The 8,375-nt window shown below is 41.7% G+C and overlaps 1 protein-coding gene across 2 annotated transcripts in view; it reads left to right on the top strand.

Annotated features, from left to right (window-relative positions):
• The first annotated feature begins 3,517 nt into the window (after positions 1-3,517).
• Positions 3,518-8,375, top strand: part of LOC136856548 (uncharacterized) — a 156,563-nt gene continuing 151,705 nt past the window's right edge. Inside the window, exon 1 of one of the 2 annotated variants that reach the window (XM_067134387.1) lies at positions 3,518-3,877. The gene's annotated coding sequence lies outside the window, so the exon portion shown is untranslated. The remainder of the gene's footprint in view (positions 3,878-8,375) is intronic. The other variant, XR_010858391.1, reaches the window with a different exon arrangement.

Raw genomic sequence — 8,375 nt, 5'->3', positions numbered from 1 at the left:
GTTTCCCTGCCTGTGCTGAGAGTCTTCCAGAGCTTTTGCAATGGCAATTAGTTCAGTTTGTAGAGAGGAGGCACTGTCAGAGAGCCTCCAGCATCCTTTGAGGGTTGAGTGGACCCCAGCTGCTGCTGCCGGGATGCTGAGATCTACTGATCCATCCGTAAAATATTCATTTGTGGCTGCAGTTTTCCTGATTGCCTCTTGGGCTGCTAGCCTTAGCTGTTGAGCAGTGCATGCTTCTTTGCTTGCAGGGAGGATTGTAAAGTTTATTTTGAATAGTTCAGGCTCCCAGGGTGCTTGTTCTTTGTACTCTGTGATTGGAGTGTCTTCCTTGATTATGCCAGCGTGATTTTGCATTTCTACTCTCCTTAAAGCTGCTAGGAGGTCACCAGCATATGTCTTGGGGGGGCGGGGTCTAGTTCCTCGTGAAGCTCAATTTTTTCTTGACTTCACTCTTGAGTGGGCAGTTCCTGTTACCTTTCAAGGTTTTTAGCAGTATGGATATCTTTCTCTGATCTATTCTGTAAGTTAGAGATTGTAAATTTGTCTCGTTTCTCAAGACACACAAGTTAGTCCACATGGGTGCACCTGTGATGAGTCTTAGGGCATTGTTCTGGATTACCTCAAAGCTTTTTTGTTCTGTGTTTGTGAGGCGAGTAAGGACAGGTGCTGTGTACTCAACAGCTGATCTTATTGTCTGTATGTAGAAAGTTCTGAGGGCACGGTATACTGCTCCGTGTTTTAGAGAGGTGATTCTTCTCATGGCATTGTGCCTGCATTTGATTTTTTGCTTGAGTATTTCTATTTCTTTACGTGGACAGAGTTGTTTGTTGATATTTACTCCCAGGTACACAAAGTTTTCTGCCCATTCAATGGGTTCACCATGAGTTGTATTTCGTTTGGGTTTAGATCATGTTTGATCGCCATTGCTTTGGTTTTTGCTGTATTGATTTTTAGATCTAGATCTGTACAGCTATTTTCAATTTGTGTTACTGCATTCTGCATATTTTGGTAGGATCTGTAGCCTACCTGTTTTTGCTCACCAAGCACACATTGTCTGCAGATATGAAAATTTCAACTCCCTTTGGGAGGGTGATTGTGGCTACATTTTCCATCAGTACATTGAAGAGGAAGGGGCTAAGTATTCCTCCCTGTGGTGTTCCATTTTCTAAATTGAGAAAATCTGAGCTTGTGTAAGAGACCGTCACCCCGACACCATCTCTTCCAAACACGTGTGTGTTCGTGTGTTCGTCATCCATCAGAGGGGACAAGACAAAACAAAGCTCATCTTGTTTTCTTTCTCTGAAGGAACGAAACTTCTACTATGCGATATTTCCGTCTGTTTCTCCCTAACCATTGTTGTCTTGATTTATGTACAATCACCACTACTTGAATTGCCATGCAAGCATTCTAATCATGTACTCATAATGTTCCACTGAATCTGCTGTATCAAACTGTATGTATGTTTCTGTTTGTGAAGGCGCCAAATGTCTCGCCATTTCACATATATTATGCTATTGCATTGTATTCATTAATCTGTCTCGAATCTCATGGAATTGGCCATATGTAGAATTTCCTGGCCTTTCCATTGATATATGTTTCATCACTGTACGTTTATTATGTCTCTCAATATCGCCATCTGTTTGTCTGCCGACAAACACAGATGCCTGAATCATTACCTCTGTTTTCCCCTGTCTGTGTGTAGATGCTACTTTACCGCTTGCACACGCCAATAACATCTTCGAAGATTCTGTACATTCATTCAGTAAGGAACTACCAATAAACCAGTCAACACCCAGCCAGTATGTCACTCAATCCCGTCCTTACACTTGCTCCATGGAAGGTGACTCTGGCTTGTCTGTTTTGCATGTATCCTTTGGTCCTGCTAACAGGTGACCCTTAACACTCTTGTCCACCAAGATTGCAAGGATGACAGCTGCGCTGGCTAGTTCATAGGCTTTTCCTGGATCGAGAAAAACTATGATCACTTTTCTGTTGTTAACTGTTGACATTACATCTGCTAGGCATTCTTGTGTGCCCATTCCTTCTTTGTAGCCATATAGTCAATGATGTAGCGGTCCTGTTTTCCATAGGAGTCTGTTTAGTACCATTCTCTCTGTGGTCTTTTCTGTGCAGCTGATGAGAGAGATGGGCCTGTAGGAGTTTGGTTCCTTGGGTTTGGGAATTGGCTGTGTGTTTTGTTGATTCCATTGTGGGTCTGACTTGCTCAGTGTATGTTCTGTTGATTATGTGGAGATATACTTCCTTGGCTGCTGTTCCCATATTTTTCAGCATGCTGTATGTGATCATGTCTGATCCTGGAGCTGTGTTCTTTCCTTTTTGGAGGGCTTTGTTCAGCTCATTCATTGTGAATGGGGTGTCAGTGTCGTCAGGCTCATTGCACTTTGTGTTGATAGCTAGCCATCTCCCTGGATCTAGTGTCATCTGCCTTTCCCTTGTGGCTGGTGGCAGATGTGCCATTTTGGTCCTGTCAGCAAAATGTTGCTCAAGTCTGTTCGTTTCTGCCTTTGGGTTGGGATGATGTGCTTGTGCTGGTCTGATCTTTCCTGATACCTTGTTGAACCACCACCATATTTTCGCAATTGGGGTTAGACGGGTCGTCTGAGAGCACCACATCAGCCAGGTTTCCTGCTTTACTTCTCTGGCTGTTTGGGTCGCATGGTTCATTACATCTCTTAGGACAGCATGTAGTTCATCTGTGGGTTGTTTCCTGAAGAGCTTCCTTGTTCTGTTAACTCTCAATTCATTTCCTTTATTCTTGAGTTGTAGTACCAGCTGTCTTTGTGGGGGTTTTGTTTGTACCAAAGGTTCTCTTTGGCATGGAAGCATTTGCTGCACTGTGTTTGGCTCTTTTCAAAGTCCTCTTGCAGTTGGTTCATGTTTTGGGCCGGGTCTGGTGTGTATTGTGTCGCCCAACTGGTCATGTGGTTTTCAAACACTGACCAGATTTATTGATGAAAACTAGCTGCTTATAAAGCGGGATGAGGACGTCTGCGTAGTTCGCAGAGACCGCTGGTACAAAAGATTTACAGGTGACCTGAGGTCAAACCAATTCCTTAAAAAAACAGTACATGTACATACAGAGAACATAGTGATAAATAACTTGTTACTTGTACGAAATACATGATTCCTTAGAAGAGACAACATATACGCAGTTTACAATTATGATAATAAATATTTATTCCGCCCGGAGAAAACATGATTGCTTAGTAAAGACAACATATACGCAATTCACAGTTATGATAATAAATATTTATTCAGTCCGGAGAAAACATGATTGCTTGCTTAGAGAAGATAACATATACGCAGTTTACAATTATGATAATAAAAAATATATATTCCGCCCGCAGAAAACGGGATGTTCTTCATAGAGAACGCATTGAGCGCGGAGTTTACAAATGCTAAATGATGATGTCGTGAAGAAGGAATCGAGAGCCTAGAGCAGAGCATCTTCTACTTGAGTGGCCAGAATGCAACAATCTGTAGTGGGAATTTGTGTGGATTCGAGCAGCAGCCAGGCCAGGAAGACAAAGAGGAACTCGTAGTGACATCTCACTGTTCGCACATCTGTCTAAAGGTGAAAGAGGAAAGAATTCATCAGAAACATTTAGTACCTATTAACAATAAGAGGAAGGTGAAAAAGAGGAAGAATATATCGTAATCGTATGATACCAAGGAGAAAATGGTCCTAAACAAGCACGACCTGAGGTAAAGTAGGAGGAGGGAGGGAACCGTTGCAAAGATCAAGGCTCCTATTACTACTACTATTACCTCACAACAAGTTTTCCTGCAAACTTTACGTGTGTGGCTCTCTTGGCCATGTTTGTTGTCGTCGTCGTTTATATACAAGAGATTGCGGGTAAGTGATTCTCCTGCTGTGCTCCAGGACATGTTGCTTTCTTGTGTAGCCCAGTGGCCTTCCCTCCTTGGCAGGGTATCGGAGGAGCCAGTGTAGACGGCGAATGGGGTAGTCACGTGTGTGTCTGGCCTGTGCTACCCCCTGACCCTAGCAGTAGTTGGGGTCATTTATTTCGGGGGGAATTTACGACCCAACCAAACCTACCCTTGCCTAAGCTTGCTTAGTAGGACATCTTGGTGTCCTTACCTGGTAATGGGGCTTTGCCACCCTCCCCCAGGACCTCCCCGCCAGAAAACCATGACCCCTGTTCATTGCTGTGATGGTTCCTTCATCCCAAATGATGCTCTTTCTTTTTGCTGAAGACAGGTAGTGATAGGGCACCCTTGATTAGGGGACGAATGAAGGATATTTGCTTCCCCCGCACCCCCCACCCCAACCCAAGACCCAGAGGGAAGGAACCCCTGTTGTTCTCAGACAAAGGTTGGAGGGAGTGTCACATACAGTAGAGGAGAGGTGAACTAAGCATTCACACCAAAATGAAGGTCAAATTCTTCAGCAAGAACAACGATCGGGAAAAGGACTCTTTGAAAAGGCTAAACTTGATTCTGGGCCACTTGTGAGATTTGACCAGAGTCCCAACGGTCAGGGTCAGGCTCTCTCTCCGTAATTCTTTACAAAAGGTCCGCATCAATATTTGGTGTTTGTTTGATGTGTTGGGTTGTGCCCTTAAGGGGGGGTCGCAGGGGCGGGCAAAGCCCCCCCGCTAGACCTAGGTAGGGGCACGGCACCCTAGGTTAGGTTAGGTGGTTGTGTTAAGTTACTGTACATATTAAGGGGTTTTGTATTATTTTAGTAAGGTCAAACACCAAATATTGATGCTTCCTTCCCTAATTAATTACCTCTCTCTCTCTCCTCCTCCTCTTTCTCTGTCTGTCCCCCCTAATCTGTCTATCCCTCTTTCTCTCTCTGAAGAAAGTTAAGCTCACAGAATGACTAGTCTAGTCAGTGTGTGGGTTGTTGAAGTCTGTCAATCAGGAAGGAGGAGTCTGCTGACAGCAAAAAGTAAGAGTAATAATTTGGCTGTGTGTATGATTAGAGTATCCTACAGCTGTGGGAATCATTGTGGCAATGCACAGGGGTCATTTTTCAGGAGGGGTGATGTGCAAAGCCTACTATTAAAATAGGTATACTTTCACGCTAATTGAGGTTAGGTTAGGCAAAGGTAGGTGTGGTTAGGTTGTGTGTGCCCTGAAATGCTTACTATAGATAAGGGGTAACATAGGCCGTCTAAAATGGCTTCCTTTCTGCTAAACTGCCATTGCTAAATCAGCATTTGAAAGGGAAGTGCAGCGGTATGTCAGTATTTACGCTGTGTTTCACCCCAAAACAACACCTAATCCACTAACCAATAAGGCAGAAGACACCCTGGCCTGTTTGCGGTGATCGTCTAATTTCGAGGACTTATTGATCTTTAGTTTTTTACAGTTTTGGGGTGGTATATGTCTAAATAAATATATTCTGAAATATTATTGCTAAAAGAAATTTTTTTAAGTGTTTTTTTACATTTTTGTTCATCACAATTACCGGCGTTTGAGTGGCACCGAGCAAAAAATTGTTGCAAAATTTCTTTATGACTTTTTAGGTGTAAATGAGAAATGGACTTTACTTTCCTACTAAAATACACATTATCTACATTAAAAACTGGCTCTCTCTCTTTAAAAAATATTATAGAGTAAATGTGTATCAGTGTATCTTAATATTGCCCAATGAGCAGCATTTAGCGACAAATTGTCGTACAATGTCTGTATGACTTGCCAATTCTGGATGGTAGAAAGTGAGAAATTTACTTCCTTATCTTACTAAAACTACCCATTTTCTATAAGAGCTGGTTCATTCTTTAAAAGAAATATCAAAGTAAATATTAATCTTTGTATCTCGATATTTTGAACTTATTGTCGTATCACAGATGTACCATGCCAACTAGTATACATACATATTTGTTCCGACACAATGTACAAACCCTCGGTCCTTTACATTAGGAATTACTTTCAGGCGTAGGCTGGAAACGGCTGTTAAACTCTTGAGCAAGGTGGTTAGGCAGTAACTACCGCCAGGTAGGCGGGGATACCCTCCTGCCCGGATGTAAACATTCCAGTTTGCTTTTGGCCGCCATGCGTTGCTGATGTGTTTTCGTTCTCTCCTCCTGACTGTCGTTAAGCTCTTATTATCCCGGTGGGATCTTTCTGTATTTTTGTTTATATATACGTGTGTTTGATATTTATTAATACAAACCCACAATTTGTGATAACCTTGCATAAGCCGTCGTTCCCTGCCTGTGCCTTGGGTTTGACAGCCAAGGTTGTAACTGGAGTAGCGTAACCAAGTGGTAATGCTTCTCTTCCAGCAGCCCTTTACGTAAATACTGAAAGGCGCCCCTGTACTTTCAGAGATATAGTTGGGGACGTAATATCTTCACTCCCCTACATTGATTGGGACGTAAGAGTTCGTTCCCTTCTCAGGCTTCCGCCCTCTGTGTGTAAGGGGCATTACTAATTTCTTCCTATTTATGCTGAGTGTTGCTCGCCTCCTGCGCTTGGAGAATTACGGGCCGGGTGGGATGTTGCTGGCTTCGTTGATAAGTTCCGCTTCCACGACGCCCTTAGTGGCCTCCCCTCCGTCCTTTTTTCTCTTCCCGTAGGTTCTTCCTCCCCTTTAGTAGATCTCTCTCTTTCGCCCTCTTCGCCCACTCGTCGGGCGAAGTCCAGGGGCAGGGAGCGATCGGGCGACCTCTCGTAGAGTACTGTAAGATTGGGCAAGTTCGGATGCTTTTTCATGTTTTTCTTATACCCAACTCTTGTTTTTTTATCTAGAGCAGATGTTAGCATTGTATATATAGCTGGCCCATGAGACTTGAAATGATAACACACAAAAATTTGTGAGCAATTTTATTATGTCAATAATACATTATTTGGTGTCCGAATTCAGCTTTAATTTTGATGAGTTGACACATACAGGGGAGAGTTCGGACAGTCATTAAAATATGCTGTAGATGGATCATCTATGCCTCTGGCTTTTTCTGTTGACACAGGTATTGTGAATTTGGACACTTTTAAAGTTTTAAAAAGATTCTCTGCAATTTGGTGCTGATTTGGACCAAATTGCCAGTCTGTGGGAGATATTACTGACATGAGAAAATATATTTCTTCCTTTGAGGATAGTTTATTTAACCTGACAATTAGATCAGCAAAAAATGGCTCAAAAATTAAAGTAATATAATACTAGACTATCAGACTTGTTCCTTATTTCTTTGGCAGAACATATTAACTAAATCTCCATTTAATACAACTAATAAACACCCTGACACTATTCTAATGCTTAATTACAAGAAATGGTTTCATTATCACAAACAATGCTGAAAGAAAATCAAAGAAAACACTAATACAATAAAATGAAGGCATTTTGCTTATTAAATGTTAAAGGTCACCAGCATATGACAAGTAAGTTTGACAAGTAAGTTAGAAATAAAAAAATAAATCTTTTGGAGACAAAATCCTAGATATAAAAAATAATTCTCTTTGGAAAGACAAATTCCTGAATGCTTAGCTACCAGCCATTGAAATACACCATCTACAGTACTAATACAAAAAAATAAGGGCATCTTGCTCATCACAGACAATTTTCATTGTAGAAAAAAAAAGGAAAACTATAGAAAGACATATTCCTGAGTGCTAGTATACATTATTTTGGCCAGTTATTGACATCAACATCAAATATCATTCGTTCTCTATTATCTAATCCTCTGACATGTTGCAAAAACCTGACTGTGAGATTCTGACATCAACATCAAATATTCGTTCTCTATTATCTAATCCTCTGACATGTTGCAAAAACCTGACTGTGAGATTGGGCATCACCTCAGTAATTACCGACATATAGTAATGCTTCTTGCGTTTGCCACACACCTGAACTACCACCCACTCATGTAGTTTAGGATTCTGGCCTCCTTCATTTCCTGTGGTTTCTCTTGCTGCTGAAAATTCCTTATTATTATTGTCACTGTTTTTGGTTTTGATATGATCTCCACTCCATCCTTGGGCCTCCGTTCCTTCAAAGTCCTCCTGAGAGATGTCTCCCTCATCTTCTCGTACCACATCAGTATTTGCTTCATCTTCTAGTATCACATCTGTATCTGCTTCGTCTTCATGCATTATTTCAGTGTCTCCTCCATCAATTATTAATGCAGTCAATTCTGTCTCATCCATCTTGCGTGTCATCCCATCTTGTTTTGCAGTTGATCCCAGGGTTAATGGAACTGGTTTTCTCTGCTGTATACCAGTGTTCAACTTTTTATTTTTGTTACGTTTGAGTATTATAGGTTCAGGTTCAGGGCTTGAAGCATTCAAAATAACATCATCAATATCGCCACTATCACTACTGTCACTTGAAATGCTATGCTGACCAAGTCTTTTACTTGTCACACTTTTTCCAGGGGAAACTA

This window comes from Macrobrachium rosenbergii, chromosome 36 (assembly GCF_040412425.1).
Source record: "Macrobrachium rosenbergii isolate ZJJX-2024 chromosome 36, ASM4041242v1, whole genome shotgun sequence".
NCBI lineage: Eukaryota > Metazoa > Arthropoda > Malacostraca > Decapoda > Palaemonidae > Macrobrachium > Macrobrachium rosenbergii.
This window is presented reverse-complemented; position numbering and strand designations above follow the sequence as displayed.